Source organism: Rhinatrema bivittatum, chromosome 18 (assembly GCF_901001135.1).
Source record: "Rhinatrema bivittatum chromosome 18, aRhiBiv1.1, whole genome shotgun sequence".
In the NCBI taxonomy this organism is placed as follows: domain Eukaryota; kingdom Metazoa; phylum Chordata; class Amphibia; order Gymnophiona; family Rhinatrematidae; genus Rhinatrema; species Rhinatrema bivittatum.
In genome coordinates, this window is record NC_042632.1 from 3386874 (window position 1) to 3412468 (window position 25595).

The following is a 25595-nucleotide window of genomic DNA, read 5'->3' on the forward strand; positions in this document are numbered from 1 at the left end:
GTTAGGTAAATACATATAAAATTATTATTACATATATCAATCTTATGTAGCAGCAGAGTTACTACATAGTGTCAGCTCAGGGCTCGTCAGGATCCTCTCAGTCCTCCAAAATCTTCTCGGACCTGTCAGGGGCTTCAAGACGGAGATGAGAGGGATCACAGCTGCAGGAACATCTGGAGAAGTGAGACAAGCAGTGCCCACAGGGTTACCAGTACTCCCAAGGGAACCACATTTGGTCATATTGCTGGCCGCAGTACCCCCCAGAAAGGGGCCAAAGGAAACCGCCTCGGGCGAACATGGGTCCCTGGCTGCCCAGGCGATGTCTCAGATATCTCAGGTGTTGACGCTTTTCCTGTCATCACTGGAGCAAGCTGTGGGCAAGAGACGAGTGCCCCATGCAAAGCACTGCCACCAAGCAGAGAGGACGTGGACCCAAGGGGCATATCCCCTCCCTCAGCCCAGCCGCAGGAGCCATCTCTGTATGACTCTCCGGTCTTGCCAGATTCTTCGAGGGGTTACCCCTCGGACACCCCGGAGGAGCAACCGCGACCCATTTCACCATCGGAGAACTTGTCTTACTCCAAGTTCGTCGAAAAGATGGGAAGCACCCTTAAGGTAGAGACCAGGAAGGTACCGGAACCAAGAACAGAGGTTCTGGGGATTCTTAAAATTTTCGAGGCACCAGCAGAGCCGACTGCGCTACCATCCTATGAGGTCCTGGATGAGCCGATGACCAGAGCATGGCAGCTTCTGTTTTCAGGAGCATCGACCTCGCACAAGCAGACCTCATGTTCAGAATGTGCGACTCCCCTTTCTATAGTATGTTGCAATTACCTCACACTTCCATCGTGATGGAGTCGGCCATGAAGAGAGCTAGGCAGCCTCGGCTACATGCGAACACTCCCCCAAGAAAGGATAATAAGTATCTGGATAGCTTCGGCAGGTGTATCTTTCAAGCTGCAATGCTGAATGCAAAGATCCAGCAGCATCAATTTTATATAACGCAGTATTTGTACGAGTGCTTGCAAACATTAAAACCTGTGGTGATGGTCCCTGACCCGGATGGCAGCCCTCTGTCCCAGCTACATGAGATGGAGGAGGGGTTACGTCATCTGCTCCGTACAGTTTATGAAGCCTTTGACACCTCGGTGAGGATATCTACGGGAGCTGTTGCAGCCAGATGCATGGCCTGGCTACAGGCGAGTGCCATCAGAGAGGACGTTCAAGAGAAACTGGACGACCTTCCCTATTTCACAGACAATTTGTTCGGGGACAAGCTGTGAGAGACTGTGACACAGCTGAAGGAACAGAGTGTAGCAGTACAGTCGCTGACATCTCTGGGAGAGCAGCAGTTGAGAAGAAGATTCTACCAGCTCCTCAGAAGATGCAGGGCCAAAGCTGGGGGGATAGGTCTTATCCTCCCTTTAACCTGCAACAATATCAGCCATCCAGGGAGCCGCAACAGCAGCAGCCACAGAACCGCACCCAACAGTGAAACCCGAGGCAACAGCGGGCCCCAGAGGATCCGGGTGGCTCCAAACCCCAGCAAGGGTTTTAGGACCATAGGAACCTTATTCCTCACACAAAAGTCAAAGGCAATTCCCCAGGTTTACCAACATGAGGGAGAGTTAACGACCTAAACAGAGAAGATCCACAGACTGGCCTACCAGAGCTCCAATCTCCATCGGCAGGCCTCCTGGTGGAGCCAAAGATGCTGATCCCCATGCTGCCCCTCCTCTGGGAGGCTGGGGGAAGATGGTACTTCTTGGGAGTAGAGAGTCTATAACCAACATACCAGTGGGCTATTCCGCTACTCCCAGTCCAAGGAGCATGGTTTTCAGTACAGGTTGTTCACGCACATGCCGAGGATGTCTCAGGATTTGATCACCGAGCACCGGCGGGCCTGGGCCTTTTCCCAATCGCAAGGGTTGATAAGAGCTGTCAATACGAAGCGGGTGAGGATGACCCGCATAGGCAGCCTCCACAACTGGTGGAACTGAGCAGACAGAAGCAGCCGAACCCCGGTTAATTGTCCTGGACAGAGCCAAGGCAGCACAGTCATGGAGGTAGAGAGAACAGTCCTAACATAGTTGGACCTGCGGGGCCAATTCAGGATGTGTTAGTCTCATCTAGGAAACCCTCTACTAGGATGAACTACCAAGCTAAATGGGCCAGGTACTCGAAGTGGTGCACAGAGCAGGGAGTGGATCCTTTCTCGTGCCCCCTAGAACGTCTGCGCAACTATCTCCACTCCTTGTATCAAGCAGGACTGGCAACAGCACCGGTTAGCGTGCATGTATGTGCCATTGCAGCCTACCACCTTCCGCAGGATAGCACTCCAGTGTTGTGCCACCTGCTGGTGTCCAGATTTATGAAAGGCATTCTCCAACTATGCCTGCCAGTAAAGGAGCTGCCAGTGCCATGGCTTTTAAATCTGGTCCTGGAGCAGTTGATGCTACCACCCTTTGAACCCATGGATAGCAGCATCAGATACCTCTCATGGAAGCTCCTTTTCCTAGTGGTGCTCACCTCAGCAAGGCAAGTCAGTGAACTCCAGGTTTTGATCCATTATTCACCGTACCTGGAGTCTATCATGACAAAGTGACACTGAGAACTCACCCGTTATTTCTTCCTAAAGTGGTGTCGACCTTCACCTTAATCAGACGATCATGTTGCTGACCTTCCCGAAACCACATCAATCGGAGTCGGAGAAACAACTCCATATGCTGGACTGTAAACGTGCCCTAGCATACTACAAATGTTAGACACAATCCAGCCCCAGAGCCTCTCAACTGTTTGTTTCCTTCAACCCGAATGCCCCAGGGTGCCCTGAAATGAAAAGGATGCTGTCATCCTGGATTTCTTAATGCATTGAGTTTTGTTTCAATAGGAGAGCAGAAACCTTAGCTGCCGTGCCGAAGGCTCATCAGGTCAGGGCAATGGCAGCCTCGATGGCACACCTAAGCGACATGCCCATTCAGGACATCTGTCGTCGCTACACAACTTCATGTTACACTACTGCCTGAACCAGCAAGCAGCCGCGGATGCGGTGGTGGGACAAGCTGTCCTACAGGTGGGTACAACAAAAGAGACTGCCCGCAAGGAAGGGCTAGGTTGAGCACACCCTATCGGACCTGGATTGAACGACAGACTACCTCCACCACCAAGGGGTTCTCAACCGCCTAGCTTGGGACTCCCCAGTTGTCATGGCTAATTCAACCTGCTTATCTGTGGGAAAAAAGCAAGTTTGCTCACCATAAACGGTGTTTTCTGTGGATAGCAGGGAGGCGGGAATGTTAACCTGCCCGCCTCCCCGGGACAGTCTCTGAAACTGCAAGCTTGGATAACAGACTGAGGCAAGCTGGGAATCACGTGGTGATATGCACAGGCAGGCAAACAGAGCTCCACTCTGTGTGCTCTTTGGAGCTCTGCCACCTAGAGGACCGGAGGGAAGTCTCCAGTTGACTTGACTAATTCACCTTGCTATCCACGGAAAACACCATTTACGGTAAGCAAACTTGCTTTTCTATCTAGGAAAGCTACCTATGCCATGTCTTATGGCAAAGAGGAGAGCCCTGGGGCATTCAGCCACAAGCTAAAGCAGACTTTCTTTCATGCTGATCCCTGCTCAAATCAAGCAGACCTCGAAACGCTGTGAGACTTTTTTTATGAGGCCCTTCTTTATCATTATAGAGCTCTATCTGCCCACAAGTGTTGCGCTCGGGAGTGGACCCTTGTCCTGGGACAGTGAAGGAATATTTCCTGAAAGGGAACAGGAGGCAACTGCCCCCAGGGGGCGGAGCACTGGAGGAGACAGAGGCTGTGAAGAGCTTCACCACTGGAAGCCCAAGGTCCCCCTGGGAGGAGCCCGTAGGGAACCGGGCCGCTTGGACTTAGGTGGGCCTCGCAGGGTCTCCTGAGAGAATGAAAGTCCAGCATGCCTACGGATATAGGAGGAGTGCGATCGGGTTCGAAGTTGGAACAAGGAGAACCAGGACAGAGTTGGTGATGACAAGGCGAGGAGCAGAGCCAAAATCTGGAGACAAAGTCAGGCAGGCAAAGGTCGAGATCCAGAGGTCAGTCCGAAGAATGGCCAGTAAAGCAGAGGTCAGGTACTGGAGGTCAGACAAGGTCAAAGGCAGGCAGCAGGCAGGCAGGCAGGTCAGGAGCAAGCTGAGGTCAGTCCCAGTAAGACAGTCCGAGGGTACTACCTGGGTAGACAGACAGACGAACACAAGAACAAGCAGGACACAGGAACTAGAATGCAGGAACAAGTCAGGAACAGAAGGATCCTGGAACAAGACTAGGAACAGGCAAGAGCAGGAACAAATGCAGAGGCAATCTTAGAACAAACCAACCCAATTGCCAAGGCAAGGAAGCATAGACAGGAACTTCCTTATATCGAGGGATCAATCAGGGCGCACCACGGAACTAAGACCCGCCCTAGGCCCTACATGAGTCCGGGCGGTCCGCGCGCATGTAGGGGCGTGGCTAATATGGCAGAGGACGCCGAACCTCGGCGTGAGGCCTGGCGCGCATCCGCCGCCGCGGGACGCCGGGGCCTGGCAGGGCTGGCAACTACCGCGAGGGAGGTCGTCCCGGGACCTGCTGTGGAACCATGAAGGTGAGCAAGCCCAAGCGTGGGATGGCCGCGGGCGGGGCACGTAACAGTACCCTCCCCCCTTATAGGCCTCCCCCTACATGGCTGTGGTTTCTCAGGGTACATTCTATGGAAGGTCCTCAGGAGATCCTTATCAAGGATGTTTTGGGAGGGTTCCCACGAATTCTCCTCAGCCCCATAGCCCTCCCAGGCTAAGAGGTATTCCCACTTGCCTCGGCGTCACCAGACTTCGAGGACCTCTCTTACGTAGAGAGAAGTGTCAGGTTCTGCAGAGATACGTGGAGCAGGAGGGTCTTTGCATGAGGACCAGGAGAGGACCAACGGCTTCAACAGGGACACGTGAAACGTGTTGTGGATACCCAATTAACGAGGTAGCTGGAGTTGTTATGAGACAGCTCCCACTCTTCGGATCACAGGAAATAGTCCTATGTATTTCGGAGCCAGACAGTGTGAGGGAAGACTCAGTCAAATGTGTTGAGCACTCAGCCACAATTTCTGGCCAGGTCAAAAGAGTGGAGCGGGTCGTCTATGAAGATCGGAAGTGCGCTTGGCGCATTCAGCACCTTGCGAAAGTCACTCTTTTACCTGGATCCACACTTGGCGAATGGTTTGAGCCATGGATTGAGCTGCTGGAGACAGAACCATCAGAGGAACAGGAAGAGGCAGTGGGGGCTGCCATCCGAAGACTACTGTCGGTGGCTGCTGCGACATGAGTGTTGTGCGACAGCTTAGCCCAGGCGAGAAGATCCGACCAATCGTTTTGCTGATCATTTAAATAGGAACGTAAGAATGTCTTCAAGGTCCGATTGGTCCTTTTGGCCTGGGGATGGTAGGCCGACGTATAACTCAAGGAAATGTCGAACCTTCGACACAAGGAACTCCAATACTTGGCAGCAAATTGTGGCCCCGATTGGATACAATCTCCTTGGGGAGTCTGTGGAGGCGAAAGATATTCTTCAGGAAGAGCTTCGCCGGTTCCGGGACTGAAGGAAGGCCTGGCAAGGGGATAAAATGACCCATTTTCAAGAAGCGGTCGATGACTACCAAAATCACCATGTTATTCTGGGAAGGAGGTAGATCAGTAATAAAGTCCGTCGAAATGCTGGACCATGGCTGGGTAGGTGCTGGAAGAGGCTTGAGCAAGCCCCAAGGCTTCCCCGTTGGTGGCTTTTGCTGAGCGCAATTGGGACGTGAGTCCACGTAGTTTCTAGAATCTTGTACCATCGTCAGCCAACAATAGTGCCTTCGCAGCATTTTCAGAGTCCTGGCATGACCAGGGTGACCTGCTAGTTTAGAGTCGTGAGCCCATTTTAAGATGCATTCACATAGCCGTCGGGGAACGATGGTCTTCCCAACAGGGACTGTGGTAGTTGCAGCAAGGGAAATGCAAGCAGGGTCGATGATGAAGCTAGGAACTTCCGGAACATCCTCGGGCTCGAATGATCTGGACAGTGCATCAGCGCGCAGGTTCTTGGAACCAGGACGAAAGCACAGACTGAAGTCAAACCTTTCAAAGAATAAGGCCCACCGGGCCTGACAGGGGTTGAAAAGTTGAGCCTCTTTGAGATGTTCGAGGTTCTTGTGGTCAGTGAAGATGGTAAACTTATGTTGCGCCCCTTCTAACCAAGAGCACCATTCTTGAAGCGCTAGTTTAACCGCAAGGAGTTCGTGGTCACCCATGGTGTAACGTTGTTCCGTGGGGGAAAATTTATGAGAATAGAACGAGCAAAGAGTTAACTTGCCCGTGCGGGAGTGTTGACTCAGAACGGCTCCGGTGCCGATTGCAGAGGTGTCGACCTCCACAACAAAGGGACGTCTGGGATCCAGATGAAAGAGACAAGGCCCGGAGCTGAAGGCTTCTTTGATCCTCTGGAAGGCAGCAATAGCTTTGGGTGTCCAAACTCGGGTGTTAGCCCCTTTCCTAGTCATAGCAGTGAGTGGGGCAACTATGGAGGATTAATTTGCAGTGAGGCTCCGGTAATAATTGGTGAAGCCTAGAAAGCATTGCAATACTCGAAGGCCTACTGGCTGAGGCCAGTCGCGGATTCCTTGAAGTTTCTCCGGGTCCATTGAGAATCCACGATCAGAGATGATGTATCCCAGAAAGGGTAAGCGATTGCGCTCAAACAGACATTTCTCCAGTTTTGTATACAGATGGTTCTCTCTGAGACTATAGAGAACAATGTGGATGTGTTCACGGAGGGATTCTAAGTCCTTAGAGAAGATCAGAATGTCATCGAGGTAAACGACTACAAAATTGTACAGGAGATCTCGGAAGATTTCATTCATGAGGCATTGGAAGACAGCTGGAGTGTTACAAAGCCCAAAAGGCATTACCACGTATTCGTAGTGGCCGTCTCTGGTATTAAACGCTGTCTTCCAGATGTCATCAGGTTGGATGCGTATCAAGTTGTACGCACCTCTTAGGCCAGTTTGGAGAAGATTCGTGCCCCTTCAAGGCGATCGAACAGTTCGCTAATGAAGGGTAGCGGGTATCGATCCTTACAAGTTATCGCATTGAGACCCCTGTAATTGATACAGGGACGTAGTCCACTGTCCTTTTTCTTCACGAAGAAGAACCCCGCTCCTGTGGGGGAATCAGATGGACAGATAAAGCCTTTTTCTAGATTCTCTTTAATGTATTCCGACATAGCCTGAGTCTCAGGCTGGCATAATGGATAGGTTCTGTCTTTGGGAGGCATAATGCCCGGCAGAAGTTCAATAGGACAGTTGAACTTGCGTAATGGAGGCAAGGTATCCGCTTTCTGCTTAAAGAACACATCACTAAAGTCAGCGTACTGCGGAGATAACCCTGGAAGGGTAATTGATTTCAAGACGGGTTTCATGGGGGATACCGGGTGCAGGCAAGTCTTTTGGCACTTTGGGCCCCACTGTACCAACTGCAGGGACTGCTAATCGAACTGGGGTTTATGGACCTGGAGCCAAGGTAACCCCAGGATTACCGGATGGGTTGAGCATTTTAGGACGTAGAAAGATGTCTCTTCCTCATGGGGGGTACCTACAGTGAGATGAACAGCCACTGTCTGGTGAGTAATGAGACCTGGAAGATGTTCTCCCTGAATGGAGGCAATACAAAGACTCACCTCTAGAGGTTGGAGAGGAATCTTCAAGAGTTTGACAATGTCGTCCATAATGAAACTACCGCTCGCTCCAGTATCGATGTGAGCAGTGGTCGTAAAGGTGTGGGCCTTGATGCCCAGGGATACAGGAAGCAAGAGTTGAGGGCCAGAAACAGTTGCGCCCAAGCTCGGGACCCCCACCGGGCTCAGGCGATGCAGTTTCCCGGACAGACGGGGCAAAACTGCAGATGATGTCCAGAAGTGCCACAGTAAAGGCAGAGCCCCTCCTTTCACCGACGGAGATTTTCGGTCAGAGACAATCGCCCACGATTCACCTCCATAGGTTCTACCATGGAGGAAGGTGATGATACAGGAGTCTTCGCTGGAGTGCAGGGCGTACTTGTGGTGCGTACTGGAGGAGGGCATGGAGCCTTTAATTCTAGGCGTCTTTGCCGGAGGCGATGATCAATCTTCCCGGCAAGGGAGATCAAGTCTTCTAGAGACATGGGAGTCTCACGGACAGAAAGCTCATCTTTCAGAGCACAGGAGAGTCCATCTAGGAAGATGGCTTGCAGACAATCTTCTTACCACCCACGTTCGGTGGCCAAGGTCTGAAACTCCACTGTGTATTCGGAGAGGGTCCTTGACCCTTGATGGAAGTGAGGTAAGCTATGACTAGCGATAGCCATGCGACCTGGGTCTCAAAAGGTCTGCTTGAAGAGAGCAATGAAGTCAGATAGCTTGGAGAGGATGGTATCAGAATGTTCCCTTAAGAGAGAGGCCCATGCCAGAGCCTTCCCTTCCAAACGGGACAGAATGAAGGTGACTTTAGTGATCTCCTTCAAAAACAACGAGGGTTGTAGCGCAAACTGCATAAAGCACTGATTAAGGAAGCCACGACAGGAGCGTGGATCCCCATTATACCTGGGGGGTGCAGGAAGTGCCAGAGTTGCTTAGGGAAGCATATTGGCCGAGAGGCCCACTGGGTTGGCCATTGCTGTATCTTGTAATTGAGAGCGCAGTTCTTCTACCGAAGAAGCCAGCGTCTCTAAAGCTTGATGATGATGTTTCACTGTGGTGGCCAGTCCTGGTAGGGCCCTGGAGGCGGGAGACTCTGCTGAGTCTATGGCCTTGGTAACCTGTTGCGCTTGGGGGTGGACCCTTGTCCTGGGACAGTGAAGGAACGTCTCCTGAAAGGGAATAGGAGGCAGCTTCCCCCAGGGGGCGGAGCACTGGAGGAGACAGAGGCTGTGAAGAGTTTCAGCACTGGAAGCCCGAGGTCCCCCCGGGATGAGCCTGTAGGGACCGGGGCACTTGGACTTAGGTGGACCTCGCAGGGTCCCGGGGGTCAGATGAGGTCAAAGGCAGGCTGAGGTCTTGAGGCAGGTGACAGGCAGACGGACAGATCAGGAACAAGCTGTGATCTTTGAGGCAAGCTGCAGGCAGGCAGGCAGGTCAGGAACAGGGTGTGGTCTTTGAGGCAGGCGGCAGGCTGGTCAGAAACAGGCTGTGGTCTTTGAGGCAGGCGGCAGGCAGGCAGGTCAGGAACAGGCTGATGTCAGTACCAGTAAGACAGTCCGAGGGTACTACCTGGCTAGACAGACAGATGAACACAGGAACAAGCAGGACTCGGACTAGGATGCAGGAACGAATCAGGAACAGAATTGGAACAGAAGGATCCTGGAACGAGACTAGGAACAAGTATAAGCGCAGAGGCAATCTCAGAGCAAACCAACCCAATTGCCAAGGCAAGGAAGTAGACAGGAACTTCCTTATATCGGGGAGTCAATCAGGGCACGCCGCAGAGGGGCGTGGCCAACATGGCTAACGACGCTGAACCTCGACCTGAGGCCCAGCGTGCAGTGGAGGGCCTGGTGACCGCCGCTGCGGGACGCCGGGGCCTGGCAGGACTGGCAACTACCGGGAGGGAGGTCATCCCCGGACCCGCAGTAGCACCATGAAGGTGAGCAGGCCCGGGCGCGGGATGGCCACGGCCGGGGTGCGTAACATAAGACAGGAAACAGAGAGTAGGATTAAATGGAAAATTTTCTCAGTGGAAAAGGGTATACAGGGATCTGAGGGATCTGTACTGGGAGCCATGCTTTTCAATATATTTATAAATGGTCTGGAAAGGAATACGACGAGTGAGGTAATCAAATTTGCAGATGATACAAAATTATTCAGCGTAGTTAAATCACAAGCGGATTGTGATAAATTGCGGGAGGACCTTGTGAGACTGGAAAATTGGACATCCAAATGGCAGATGAAATTTAATGTGGATAAGTGCAAGGTGATGCATCTCAGGAAAAATAACCCATGCTGTAGTTACACGATGTTAGGTTCCTTATTAGGAGCTACCACCCAGGTAAGAGATCTAGACGTCATAGTGGATAATACATTGAAATCGTCAGCTCAGTTTGCTGTGGCAGTCAAAAAAGCAATCAGTATGTTGGGAATTATTAGGAAAGGAATGGTGAATAAAATGGAGGATGTCATAATGCCTCTGTATCGCTCCATGGTGTGACTGCACCTTCAATACTGTGTACAATTCTTGTCACCGCATCTCAAGAAAGCTATAGTTGTGATGGAGAAGGTACAGAGAAGAGCAACCAAAATGATAAAGGGGATGGAACTGCTCCCATATGAGGAAAGACTAAAGAGGTTAGGGCTGTTCAGCTTGGAGAAGAGACGGCTGAGGTGGGATATGATAGAGGTCTTTAAAATCATGAGAGGTCTAAAACGGGTAAATGTGAATCAGTTATTTACTCTTTCAGATAATAGAAGGAAGAGGGGGCACTCCATGAAGTTAGCAAGTAGTACATTTAAAACTAATCGGAGAACATTCTTTTTCACTCAACGCACAGTTAAACTCTGGAATTTGTTGCCAGGGGAAGTGGTTAGTGCAGTTGGTGTAGTTGGGTTTAAAAAAAGTTTGGATAAGTTCATGGAGAAGTCCATTACCTGCTGTTAATCAAGCTGACTTAGAAAATAGCCACTGCTATTATTAACATCAGTAGCGTGGGATATACTTAGGGCCAGATTTTAAAAGGGTTACGCGCATAAGTTACGCGCATAAGTTATGCATAAGTTATGCGTGTAACCCTTTTAAAACCCCCCTGCGCGTGCCGAGCTTATGTTGCATAGGCTCGGCAGCGCGCGCAAGCCCCGGGACGCGCGTAAGTCCCGGGGCTTCGCTAGGGGGGCGTGTCGGGGCCGGCGCAACATTCGGGGCATTTCGGGGGGTGTGGTGCTGGCCCGGGGGCGTTTCGGGGGCATGGCCGAGGCCTCAGAAACGGATCCCGGGCCGGGGGAATCGCGCGCCATCAGCCCACTGGCACGTGCGAGTTACACCTGCTTCTGGCAGGCGTAACTTTTAAAACACAGGTAGGGGGGTTTAGATAGGGCCGGGAGGGTGGAAGGAAAGTTCCCTCCGAGGCCGCTCCGATTTCGGAGCGGCCTCGGAGGAAACGGGCAGCACTTGCTGGGCTCGGCGCGTGCAAGGTGCACAAATGTGCACCCCTTGCGCGCGCCGACCCCAGATTTTATAAGATACGCGCGGCTGCACGCATATCTTATAAAATCCCGCGTACTTTTGTTCGCACGGGCGTAGATTTATAAAATCTATCCCTTAGGTTTTGGGTACTTGCCAGGTATTTGTGGCCTGGATTGGCCACTGTTGGAAACAGGATGCTGAGCTTGATGGGTCCTTGGTCTGACCTAGTATGGCAATTTCTTATGTTCTTATGTAACAGTTTACTGGGTTTAATGGACCCTTGGTCTGATGCCTTATGTTCTTATGTTTTTATGACAATTAAGACCAGCTAGCTTGGGACTGCAGTTTGATCCTCCATTGCAAATTGAGCAGGCGCTCCAATATCCTCAGCTGTAAATATTAAACATTTTAAGATATCCGCAAGTTCTTGCAATCCTTACAACCATGAAAGAGAATGCACCAGTCTCATATGACGGCATGCGATTGCTCATTGTGCCCGATTTGGCCCCTTCTATCACTCTTCGCAAAAAGCTATTTTTAGTGATGAGGCCTAAACTGAAGAATATTGGTGCGCAATACGGTCCTCTATACTTGGTTCAGATGAGAGTCACTCACCGTAACACCAATAAAACCTATGACACTCCCAATGTTCTTCAATCATATTTGGATGGCCTGACTCTAACAACGGAGTTGGTCACTAGCTGAACATTCTCTTGCTGTGATCATAACTGGTATGATGGCATTTTCTCTTCCCATTGCTGGCTTCTTCATTGTCCTCTGAGCAGTAACATTAGTTCTGTTGTTTCTGGTTAAGCCGTGTTGAAAAGACTTCCAGCACTTGATAACCCTTTATTGTTTCCTGTGAATTCTCCTTATTATGCTCTTCTTACTTTATCATGTGTAATTGATAATGGTAATTAAAATTTTTGTTCTTCTCTCACTTTTCTATGGCAATTGTATTTTTTAATCTTTTTTTAAGTGGGAGCGCGAGCTGCCTCTTTATGGCACACTTGACTCTACTTATCCCCAGTCTTGGCGCAGTATGCATTTTTCCTGTGCCTTTTTGTTTTTCTTTCTCAGGTTTGTTTTACTCGTCCCTTTTTTTTTTTTTTTTTTGCGGCTCCAACTTTTCTGCTCAGTTGCCTGATATTCTCTCTGATGTGTGTGAGTACTACTTTGTCTTTCTGTTAATTGGACAGGCTTGCCATAGATGCCATCGCTTTTCTACTTTTTTTGGTAGTCAAGTCTTTTCCTGCTGCCATGGCCACTGAATTAAAAATATTTTCCTTGAACATGAATGGCCTTAATCATTGTATGAAGCGTAAAAAAGTGCTTTCATATTTTAAATCCTTAAATCCCGATATTATTTTTCTCCAGGAAACCCATCTGTCTCCTGGTGAATCTTGTAAGCTGAAAAGAGACTGGGTGGGCCAAGTGGCCTTCACTGCTGCATCCTCTAAGAAGAAAGAAACTGCCATTTTGTTTCAAAAAAAGCTGCAGCCACAGATTCTCCATCAAGAGAGTGATACTGAGGGCAGATGGATTGCAGTTACTGCAAAAATTCCTAATATATATGCTCCTAATTATGATGCTTCTTTGTTTTTCCAAGCTGCTTCCTCTCTGCTTTGTGCGCATGTGGCCTTCCTTTTATTTTAGGGGGAGATTTTAATTTACCCTTAGATCTGACAATGGATCAACAATCTTCTCATCATAGTAGGTCTTCTCCTTCCCATACTATTCTCCTGACTATGGTTTCCCAATATGGTCTGGTCAATCCATGGAGATTAATGCATCAAATAGATAAGGATTTTATTAGTTAACTGATTGGAAGTACCGCCGCCTTCTCCTCCCAGATGGGAAATGTAATGCAGAATTCTTAGAAGATCCTCTTTTTATGCAACAATTAACAGTTGTAATAGAAGAGTTTTTTGTGAGTAATACTAAATGTGGCGTACCACAGCAGATGGTACGCCACATAGAGATATGAAGTTTGTGGAGTTTTGCAGTTCATAAACACGGACTTTGATGAAATGGGGGAAGTACCTGGAGGAAGAACTAAAAGGCTGGGAGAACGAGAGATGTGGATTAACAGTAGCCTTTAAAGTTACCATTCATGGAGATATAATTAGTTATGCTATTCAAACACGCAGGAAGCAGAAGGAAGCAATAGCATCACTAGAGACTCAAATTGGGCACTTAAAAAATGAGCATATGTGTTCTAATAACAACTCTCTTTTCACCGCAATTTATAAATTAAAATACCAAAACAATAGACTATTAAGTTTGCTAGAACTGGGAAGGCCATTTTTCTTCATAATCTAGATATTATTCTGAAAAAAATAAATCTGGTAGATTAATGGCTAATTATCTCAAAGGCTATCAAATATCCTGCTGAGACCACTCTGTTTAAAGATCAGGATATTATGCAGCAATTTAAAGATTTCTATAATTCTTTGTATATTTCTACCTCTAGTAAAGATCTGTCCCTTACCTCTAATTTTTTATCTAGTTTATATCATCCCATCCCATCCTTTTGCTGGAGGATATGGAGTTTGTGGAGTTTTGCAGTTCATAAACATGGACTTTGATGAAACGGGGAAGTACCTGGAGGAAGAACTACTTTGTTCTTTACTTTGTTACTCTCTGCCTTTACTCACATTGTTAATTGTAAACCGGGTTGATGTGATTCCTATCATGAAACTCGGTATAATAAAAAATAATAAATAAATAAATAAATAAATAAGAACTAAAAGGCTGGGAGAACGAGAGAGATGTGGATCAACAGTGGACCAATCTAAAAGGAGCAATTATCAAGGCAACTAATCTATATGTTAGAAAAGTAAAGAAAAGCAAAAGAAAAATGAAACCTATCTGGTTCTCAAAGGAGGTTGCTGACAAAATAAAAGCTAAAAGAACAGCATTCAAGAAATTTAAAGGATCCCAAAGGGAGGAGCACAAAGAAGAATATCAGGTACAACTGAGAGAGACGAAGAAAGTAATCAAGACGGCAAAAAGTCAAGCGGAAGAAAGGATTGTCAAAAAGGTAAAGAGAGGTGACAAAACATTTTTCAGATACATCAGAGAAAGGAGAAAAGTTCAAAGTGGTATAGTGAAATTGAAAGGTGAAAAGGATCAATGTGTATAGAGAGACGAAGAAATGGCTGAAATATTAAATGAATACTTCAGTTTGGTGTTCACTAAAGAGGACCCAGGAGAAGGACCATTGCTAATTAACAAGAAACTGGAGGGGATTGGAGTAGATGTAACTCCGTTTACAGTGGAGAATGTCTAGGAAGAGCTGGGGAAACTGAAAGCGGACAAAGCCATGGGGCCTGATGAGGTTCATCCCAGGATACTGAGGGAGCTCAGAGATGTGCTGGTGGGTCCGCTGTGTGACCTGTTCAATAGATCCCTAGAAACGGGAGTGGTGCCGAGTGATTGGAGAAGATAGGTAGTGGTCCCGCTTCACAAGAGTGAGAGCAGAGAGGAGGCTGGTAACTACAGGCCGGTTAGCCTCACCACGGTGGTTTGAAAAGTGATGGAGTCGCTGCTGAAAGAAAGAATAGTGAACTATCTCGATGTCATGTACTTGGATTTCAGCAAGGCTTTTGATACGGTCCCGCACAGTAGGCTGGTGAATAAAATGAGAAGCTTAGGTGTGAGTGCCAAGGTGGTGGCCTGGATTCCAAACTGGTTGACGGACAGGCGACAATGTGTGATGATAAATGGAACTTACTCTGAAGAGAGAGCGGTGTTAAGCGGAGTGCCGCAAGGATCGGTGTTGGGACCGGTCCTGTTCAATATCTATGTGAGCGACATAGCTGACGAGATAGAAGGTAAGGTTTGTCTGTTTGCGGATGAAAGTAAGATCTGCAACAGAGTGGACACGCCGGAAGGAGTGGAGAGAATGAGATGGGATTTAAGGAAGCTGGAAGAGTGGTCGAAGATATGGCAGCTGAGAGTCAATGCCAAGAAGTGTAGAGTCATGCATATGGGGTGTGGAAATCTGAAAGAACTATATTTGATAGGGGGTGATGTGCACGGAGCAGGAGAGAGACCTTGGGGTGATAGTGTCTAATGATATAAAGTCGGCAAAACAATGTGACAAGGCGATAGCTAAAGCCAGAAGAATGCTGGGCTGCATAGAGAGAGGAATATCGAGTAAGAAAAGAGACCCTGGTACAGGTCCTTGGTGAGGCCTCTCCTGAAGTACTGTGCTCAGTTCTGGAGACCGTATCTCCGAAGAGACAGAGAGAGGATGGAGGCGGTCCAGAGAAGGGCGACCAAAAAGGTGGATGGTCTTCATCGAATGGCTTATGAGGAGAGATTGAAGAATCTAAATATGTACACCCTGGAGGAAAGGAGGAGCAGAGGTGATATGATACAGACTTTCAGATACTTGAAAGGTTTTAATGATCCAAAGATAACGACAAACCTTTTCTGTTGGAAAAAAATCAGCAGAGCCAGGGGTCACGATTTAAAACTCCAGAGAGGAAGACTCAGAACCAAAGTCAGGAAGTATTTCTTCACAGAGAGGGTAGTGGATGCCTGGAATGCCCTTCCGGAGGAAGTGGTGTAGACCAGAACTGTGAAGGACTTCAAAGGAGTGTGGGATAAACACTGTGGATCCATAAAGTCTAGAAGATGTGAATGAAGAGTGGGTGGCTTGCGAGAATGACGGCTACTACCTGGAGATAATACCCTTATTTAATAAACATACACACGGTTAATGCGACTCCAACATTGCTCTAAGCTTCAATGGCAATGAGGAAATGTGGAAAAAAGGATTTGCATTCACAAAAAAGCGGGGAGTAGCTTGCTTGTTACGGCGGTTACTACCCCAAACCAAATAAGCCTGATACTTCACTTTCAATGCATATCAAGCATAGCTCTCTGCTTCAACGGCAGGGGAGAAAGACTGATACTTCACTTTCAATGCATATCCAGCATAGCTCTCTGCTTCATCAGCAGGGGAGAAAGACTGATACTTCACTTTCAATGCATATCCAGCATAGCTCTCTTCTTCAATGGCAGGGGGGAATGAAGAAAGGGGGATCTACATACAGACAACAACCAAGGACTGAATTACATAATCTGGGTAAACAAATAAGATGGGTGTAGCTTGCTTATTGCGGTGGTTAATACCCCTAACTAATTAAGCTATTTCACTTAAATGCAGTTCCAACACTGCTCTCTACATTAATGGCGGGGGTGGAAGGGAAATAGAATAAAAAAGGTTACTAAGAGCCAAGACAAACATAAGTATGTGAGAAAAAAAAAAGTGCGAAAGCTTGCTGGCCAGACTGGATGAGCCGTTTGGTCTTCTTCTGCCATCATTTCTATGTTTCTATGTTTCTATATGAAGGCCACAGGCCAACCTCTGACTGAACTCCTGTTTACTGTGTTGCACTGTGAAATGTTTATGAACAGGTAAGAGTGTATATTTAGTTATTCCACTAAGTCTATGATGAGAAAGCAAGCTATTAACTTATACTAAAGCCTGAGAGAGAGAATCAAGGCCGCACAGCTGTGTGTTGCGGTCTCCACCGCTTCCCCTCTACCCGCTCTGCACTGCGCTTACCTACAGTGGTGGAAACGCCGCTCCCGCGGCTCTGCCGACCCTTCAGGGCGTCCGCCATTACCGGCTCATCTCCCTGCCGCCACGCGCACGCGTGTGAGGACGCGCACTATGGACGCACAGCCGCCGGAAGTCTGGCCACGCCCGGGTTAACGACGCCACGCCCCAAGCCTGATTTAACCGGCGTTCGGTTACCAGCTCATTGCCTTGCAACTAGGGTCGCTACTGGATAGTAGTTCTGAGTTGCGCTTCGCTTGTTCCACGTTCCTGACTTGACCTCAGCCTGTTCCTGACTTCGCTTCTGCCTGCCGCCTGCCATTGACTTCAGCCTGTTCCTGACTCCGCTTCTGCCTGCCGCCTGCCATTGACTTCAGCCTGTTCCTGACTCCGCTTCTGCTCTCCGCCGGCCACCGACCTTGCTCGTGCCTGATTCCACTCCAGCCGGCTGCCAGCCTGACTTGGGTTCGTCTCCGTTCCTGCTCACAGCTTGCTTCAGCTCCCAGCACGCTACAGACTCCGTTCCTGCTCACAGTCTGTTCCAGTTCTCAGCACGCTACAGACTCTGTTCCTGCTCACAGCTTGCTTCAGCTCCCAGCACGCTACAGACTCCGTTCCTGCTCACAGTCTGTTCCAGTTCTCAGCACGCTACAGACTCCGTTCCTGCTCACAGCTTGCTTCAGCTCACAGCACGCTACATACTCTGTTCCTGCTCACAGCTTGCTTCAGCGCACAGCACGCTAGAGACTCTGTATCTGCTCACCATCTGCTCCAGCACCGCTGGACCCAACTAGCCAACAGACTACTGGACTACCTTACCATGCTCTCTGCCCAGGCGTTCTTCTACTATAGAGACCTACACTGTGCTCCTAAGTCCCAAGGTTCTAGGACCTTACGGGCTCCTCCTGGGGGGTTCCTGGTTCCCGGGTGAAGACCTCTGCCTGTGGCTTCGCCTCCCGACCTGCCCTATCTTTGGGGTAGTTCGGCCCAAGGGTTCACACCTGGTCTGCAGCTTCCCAGACTGCAACAGTTTGCAAGGCCATGGACTCGGCGGAGTCTCCTAGTTTACAGGCTATCCCTGGGATGGCGCAACGCCTTCAACAACAGCAACATTGCATCGATACTCTTGCTGCCACCGTGGACCAGTTGGTCTCTCGTCTAGAAGCTTCCACTCGTCAAGGGCCTCCTACACCGGCGTCTGTTCCTAATACGCAACTGCCCGCTCCGAGCAGGTACGCTGGGGACAGTAAAACATGCCGTGGGTTCCTGAACCAGTGTCAAGTACAGTTCACCCTGCTACCGTCCCAGTTTCCTTCTGAGGCAGCCAAGGTAGCCTATATCTTTTCCTTACTGGATGGCAAGGCACTAGACTGGGCTTCACCCTTGTGGGAACGCTCCGATTCTCTGCTACAGAATCTCCAGGACTTCCTTCTTCAGTTCCGACTAGCCTTCGATGATCCTGCGCGCCAGTCCACAGCGGCCTCGGAGCTCCTGCACCTCCGACAAGGCACGCGCCCGGTAGCGGAATATATTATTAACTTTCGAACCCTGGCCATGGAGCTGGCTTGGCAGGACGATTGCCTCAAGGGAATCTTTCTCGAGGGCTTGGCTGGTCGGATTAAGGATGAACTGGCAGGAAGGGAGATCCCTGAGGATTTGAACGACCTAATGGACATTGCGGGTAAAGTAGACCGCCGTCTTCAGCAGCGGGACAGAGAGAACCGTTCATCTAGTAGAAGTCTGCACCGCCTGCCGGCCTCCTCGAGGTCACCCCCGCTGAGGGCTTCTACCCCTACATCCGAACCCATGCAACTAGGCAGATCACCACTTGCTCCGGAAGAGAGAAGCCGACGGCGCTCCCTGGGCCTCTGCCTATATTGCGGGGGCAAAGGACATTTCCTGTCATCCTGCACTGAGCGTCCGGAAAACGCTCGTGCCTAGGTTATACCGAGGAGCTACACCTAGGCGCTACCGGATCAGCTCCTCTCTGCACACTTCCTGTAACCCTCAAATACCCCGGTGGGGAGATCCAGATTCGGGCCTTCGTCAATTCTGGAGCCGAGGGGAACTTTATTGTGGCCGAGCTGGTGACGCAACTTGCCCTGCCTACCGTACAGAAGGTTCCTCCTCTACGGATCTCCTCGATCCGAGGGACTTTGCTTCCTGGGATTATCTCTTGTTCCACAGAACCAGTGACTTTGCAGACAGGTCTATTTCACTCCGAGGAGATCTCTTTACTTGTCCTGGTACGAGCAGTGCATCCGCTGGTGTTGGGACTTCCGTGGCTTTGTCAGCACTCCCCCGTCATTAGATGGGATGATTTCCAATTAGTCAGCTGGGGTCCTGCCTGCTTTGACCGATGCCTACACCTCCCACGTCCTCCTCACTCTCTGCGTCTCTGTTCCTCGCACCTTCTGCCTAAGGCCTACCAGAGTTTCCAAGATGTCTTCTTCAAGGAGATGGCGGAGATCCTTCCTGAACACAGGCCGTTTGACTGTCCCATTGACCTGGTTCCAGGTACCACACCGCCCCGCGGCCGTTTGTATCCTCTCTCATTGCCCGAGACCAAGGCAATGTCCCAGTACATCTCAGAGAACCTTGCCAAGGGGTTCATCCGTCCATCCCGTTCACCGGCAGGTGCCGGATTCTTTTTCGTGGCCAAGAAGGATGGCTCGCTTCGGCCGTGTATTGATTACCGCGGCCTCAACGCCATCACCAAGCGGGACCGGTATCCTCTCCCGCTTATTCCGGAACTGCTGGACCGTCTCCAAGGGGCTCGTATCTTTACAAAGTTGGACCTTCGAGGAGCCTACAACCTCGTCCGCATACGTCCAGGGGACGAATGGAAGACGGCATTCAACACTAGAGACGGGCATTACGAGTACCTCGTGATGCCCTTCGGGCTCTGTAATGCCCCCGCCGTCTTCCAGCACCTCATGAACGAGGTGCTTCGAGAGATGCTCCATTCCCATATGATAGTCTATCTAGACGACGTGCTCATATATTCTAAAGACATGGACTCTCACCGCCAGCATGTCCGCCAGGTCCTCCAGGCCCTCCGAGCTAACCGTCTATACGCCAAGTTGGAGAAATGTGTCTTCGAGGCCGAGTCTCTGCCTTTCCTGGGCTATATTATCTCTGCTACCGGGTTTTGTATGCAGCCCAACATGTCTTTAAGCTCCACAGTCTTCCCCAGGACATAGTGTCGGACAGAGGTTCTCAGTTTGTAGCCCGCTACTGGAGAGCGCTCTGCAAATGCTTTAGGGTAAAGCTCAGTTTTTCCACAGCCTTCCATCCTCAAAGCAACGGACAGACCGAGAGGATGAATAGGTCCTTAAAAGCATACCTCCGGGCCTTCATTAATGAGAGGCAAGACAATTGGTCGGAGCTCCTGCCCTGGGCCGAATTCGCATATAACAACCAGGTCCATGCTGCCACTGGCAAGTCACCATTCCATCTGGTGTACGGAAAGCCGTTGCGGCCTCCGCTCCCGCTGGAGGCTCCCAATGCCTCACCTGCTGTTCAGGTAACTGCCCAGCAGCTCCAGGCGTTGTGGCACCTGACGCGAAAACAGCTACTCCACGCGGCCGCTAGGGCCAAACAGACGGTCGATCGTCATCGTCGACCAGCTCCCACGTTCCAGCCAGGGGATAGAGTCTGGCTCAGCACGAAGAATCTGTACCTCCGACTTCCCTCTCGAAGATTCGCTCCGAAGTTCTGCGGACCTTTTCGAATTGCTGAACGAGTGGGCCTGGTGTCCAATCGGCTTAGATTACCATCTTCCTTCCGGGTCCACAATGTCTTTCACGCCTCACTGCTCAAGCCTGTAGTTCTCTCCCGGTACCATCGCACGCCTCCGGACCCTGCGATCACGACCATCGATGATGATCCCACGTATCAAGTGCGAGAGGTCCTAGATATCCGCTTCCACAACCGTAGATGGGAGTACCTACTGGCCTGGGAGGGCTGTGGTGACGAAGATAACACCTGGGAGCCTAGCCGTAATATCCTGGACAAAGACCTCTTGCACCAGTTCCACCGGGACCACCCAGGAAAACCCGGGCCTCTCAAGAGGGGCTGTAAAGGGGGGGGGGGTTCTGTTGCGGTCTCCACCGCTTCCCCTCTACCCGCTCTGCACTGCGCTTACCTACAGTGGTGGAAACACCGCTCCCGCGGCTCTGCCGACCCTTCAGGGCGTCCGCCATTACCGGCTCATCTCCCTGCCGCCACGCGAGCGCGTGTGAGGACGCGCACTATGGACGCACAGCTGCCGGAAGTCTGGCCACGCCCGGGTTAACGACGCCACGCCCCAAGCCTGATTTAACCGGCGTTCGGTTACCAGCTCATTGCCTTGCAACTAGGGTCGCTACTGGATAGTAGTTCTGAGTTGCGCTTCGCTTGTTCCACGTTCCTGACTTGACCTCAGCCTGTTCCTGACTCCGCTTTTGCCTGCCGCCTGCCATTGACTTCAGCCTGTTCCTGACCACTTCTGCTCTCCGCCGGCCACCGACCTTGCTCGTGCCTGATTCCGCTCCAGCCGGCTGCCAGACTGACTTGGGTTCGTCTCCGTTCCTGCTCACAGCTTGCTTCAGGAAAACCCGGGCCTCTCAAGAGGGGCTGTAAAGGGGGGGGGGGGTACTGTTGCGGTCTCCACCGCTTCCCCTCTACCCGCTCTGCACTGCGCTTACCTACAGTGGTGGAAACGCCGCTCCCGCGGCTCTGCCGACCCTTCAGGGCGTCCCCATTACCGGCTCATCTCCCTGCCGCCACGCGCGCGTGTTCCTGCTCACAGCTTGCTTCAGCGCACAGCACGCTAGAGACTCTGTATCTGCTCACCATCTGCTCCAGCACCGCTGGACCCAACTAGCCCACAGACTACTGGACTACCTTACCATACTCTCTGCCCAGGCCTTCTTCTACTATAGAGACTTACACTGTGCTCCTAAGTCCCAAGGTTCTAGGACCCTACGGGCTCCTCCTGGGGGGTTCCTGGTTCCCGGGTGAAGACCTCTGCCTGTGGCTCCGCCTCCCGACCTGCCCTATCTTTGGGGTAGTTCGGCCCAAGGGTTCACACCTGGTCTGCAGCTTCCCAGACTGCAACACTGTGTCTGAAAAACTGATAAGAACTCAGAGGGAGGGAATGGGGCTGTTCTCACAAGTGTTTGTAGTGTATAAGGGGAGTCAGTGAGAAAGAGAGGAGAGAGAGAGAGCCCTGGACGTGAAGGTATGGCTGATCCTTTGGAAATGTAAGCTTTTTATATCTATGTAACAATTGTTATTATCTTCCATTACTTTTTCTATACAATCTGATTTTATTTGTTCTATCCTTCTATTGCTCAAATAAACTTACTTACCTGGAATTGTGACATACTGAATCCAAGTTTGTGTGTGACTCTCTGTGTAGGAGATAAGCTCCTGGGTTCAAGCCCCCAGGTATAATCCCAGTAATTGTGTGTGGCCATTTGTTTAGGGGATAAATCCCTGGGTTGAAGCCCCCAGGTATAATCCCAGTAATTTTTATTTATTTATTTATTTATTTTTAATTTTTATATACCGACATTCTTACATCCGATGTAAATCATACCGGTTTACATTAAACAGAATAGCAGGAAATAAATTTCCATAGTCTAATACAATGAACATTTCTAATTAAAATTGTTAACAAGCGAAAAGAAAAGGTAAAGAATTGGAATAAAGGTTAAATAACAGACAAATATAAAAGATTTTTTTTTTTTAATTTTTTTTTTTTAGAAGCACAAGGGTTGCACGAAGGGGTGGACAAAGGGGAGAGCTCTTCAACCGTCGCCGGAGCTCCCAGTGACGTCAGGGGGGGCGTGGTCACACAAGGCGATGCAACGGCTCCAGGTTCCTCCGGCACCGACACCGGCACTGAGAGTGGAACCGATCACTGACCCGATGACAGCAGCGCTGGCACCGCTGCTATCCCGGATGGAGGTGTTCCACCGATGATTCCCGGGTCTCCGATGGCTCCGGTGCGCTCCCCGTTGACAGCTTCATCGGGAGGAGAAACACCATTCCGCATTCCTCCTTTGGGAGTATTACCTCAGCCATCGATGCCAATTTGTCCCTCGCCATTGATTCATTCATCGGGAGCGATACGCACATCGACGCACATCGGCGCCATTGATACCTTCGATACCGGCACCGATGCCTTCCAGGCCATCCATGGTGCCCCCAGCGATTCCTTCGATTTTCTCGGAGCCTCAGCCGGGGCCTTTGGGTATCCAACCCCTTCTCGTCCTTCAGGTCAGCCTGCTGATCCTTATGACACCTGGGGTGATGATACTTCCACAGACACCGTTGACTTACCTTCACCTCCCTCTCCTACTGAAAGTAGAAAGCGTTCTCCTCCAGAGGACCTTTCTTTCATTAATTTTGTGAAGGAAATGTCTGAGTTGGTCCCTTTTCAGCTTCAGACGGAGCAAGATGATAGGCATCAGATGATGGAGCTCCTCCTATTCCTGGATGCCCCTAAAGTGATCACTTCTATTCCCGTTCATCAAGTTCTTCTTGACCTCCTCAAAAAGAATTGGGAAAACCCAGGATCCATTGCTCCAGTCCATAGAAAAGCTGACACTATCTATTTAGTACAGTCAGCCCTCGGCTTTCAAAAATCTCAGCTCAACCACCACTCAGTTGTGGTGTAATTGGCTCAAAAGAAAGCAAAAAGGACGAAGCCTCACTCATCTACCCCTCCTGTTAAGGAACACAAGTTCCTTGACAATATTGGTCGACGAGTATTCCAAGGGGCCATGCTCATCTCCAGAATTGCTGCTTACCAGCTGCATATGACCCAATACAATAGGGTCATTTTCAAGCAGATACAGGACTTCTCTGAAACCCTGCCTGACCAATTCCAACAACAGCTTCAAATCCTTGTCAACAAAGGGTTTGAGGCAGGAAAGCATGAGATAAGAACAGCTTATGATATCTTCGACACCTCTACTAGAGTGTCTGCAGCTGCCATTTCGGCAAGATGATGGGCCTGGCTCAAATCTTCTGACTCTCGGCCAGAAGTACAAGACATGCTATCTGACCTACCATGTGTAGGAGACAATCTGTTCGGTGAACAGATCCAGCAAATAGTGGCTGAATTAAAGGACCATCATGAGACCCTTAAACAGCTCTCGATACCTTCCGACTTCCCCTTAAGACAGCCCTTTAGGAAGGACTCTAAGAAGTCATTCTTCCATCCAAGGAAGTACTATCCTCCACCAGCAAGGTCCCGAACTACGAGGCCTTCCCAAAAACTTCAGCCTCGCCAGGCCCGGAAGCAAAAGCCGCAAGAAGCTCCCCAGCCGGAGCCTGCTTCAGGTTTTGACTTTTACTTGGAGAGCAGCAGCCTGATTCCTCTGCCAAGCATACCAATGGGAGGTCGATTGTGCCACTTTCACGACATGTTGCAATCAATCACAACCGACCAATGGGTGCTAGCAATCATTGCTCAGGGTTACCACCTAAACTTTCTTGCTCTTCCACCGGACTCACCACCTCTGCAAGCATGGAGAGTATCCGACCATTCTGTCCTTCTGGAACAGGAGGTTTCCCTTCTTCTCCAGTTAAGAGCAATAGAACCCGTCCCTCTCTCGCAGCAATGCCTAGGGTTCTATTCCCGGTACTTTTTGATCCCCAAAAAATCTGGTGGAGTTCGTCCAATTCTGGACCTACGTGCTCTCAACAAGTACCTACAGCAAGAAAAGTTCAAGATGGTAACCTTGGGCTCGCTTCTACCTCTTCTGCAAAGAGGAGACTGGCTCTGCTCTCTAGACCTTCAGGGCGATTACACACACATTGCGATAGCTCCAGCTCATCGCAAGTACCTCAGGTTTTTAGTAGGCCCAAAGCACTATCAATACCGCTTGCTTCCGTTTGGCCTAGCATTGGCACCTCGAGTCTTTACCAAATGTCTCGTGGTTGTCGCAGCTTTTCTCAGGAAAGAAGGTGTTCACGTCTACCCCTATCTGGACGACTGGTTAATCAGGGCTCCAACCCAGCAAGCCGCTCAGTCGTCCCTCGATTTGACCCTACACACTCTAATTTCTCTAAGATTTCTCGTCAATTACGAAAAATCCTATTTAGTCCCATCTCAAAACTTGTCGTTCATTGGGGCAAACTTGGACACCTTGCAAGCAAAAGCCTTTTTACCTCAACAACGAGCGCTAACCCTCGTGGCTCTTGCTCACCAGTTGCAGTCTCAGCATACAGCAACAGCTCGCCAATTCCTCATCCTTTTAGGACACATGGCGTCCTCAGTCCATGTCACACCAATGGCCCGCCTGGCCATGAGGCTCATGCATTGGACTCTGAGGTCACAATGGATTCAAGCTCTTCAGCCTCTGTCGACCATTGTCCACATCACCGACTCACTCCGTCTGTCTCTTGCCTGGTGGAAAGATCACAACAATCTCCTCCAGGGACTGCCCTTTCAAGTGCCAGATCCTCAACTCATTCTCACCACCGACGCTTCCAACCTCGGCTGGGGAGCCCACGTGGACAATTTACAGACACAAGGGTCTTGGTCTCTAGGGGAAGCCAAACATCAAATAAACTTCCTAGAACTTCGAGCAATGCGATATCCTCTCAGGGCTTTTCAGGAACGATGTCAAATCATGGCAACCTGATTCAGACGGACAACCAGGTGGCCATGTGGTACATCAACAAGCAGGGAGGCACAGGCTCCTTCCTTCTGTGTCACGAAGCTGTGCAGATTTGGGTGGAAGCGCTTTCCCACTCTATGTACCTCAGGGCCACCTACTTGCCGGGAGTGGACAATGTCTTGGCAGACAAACTGAGTCGTGTCTTCCA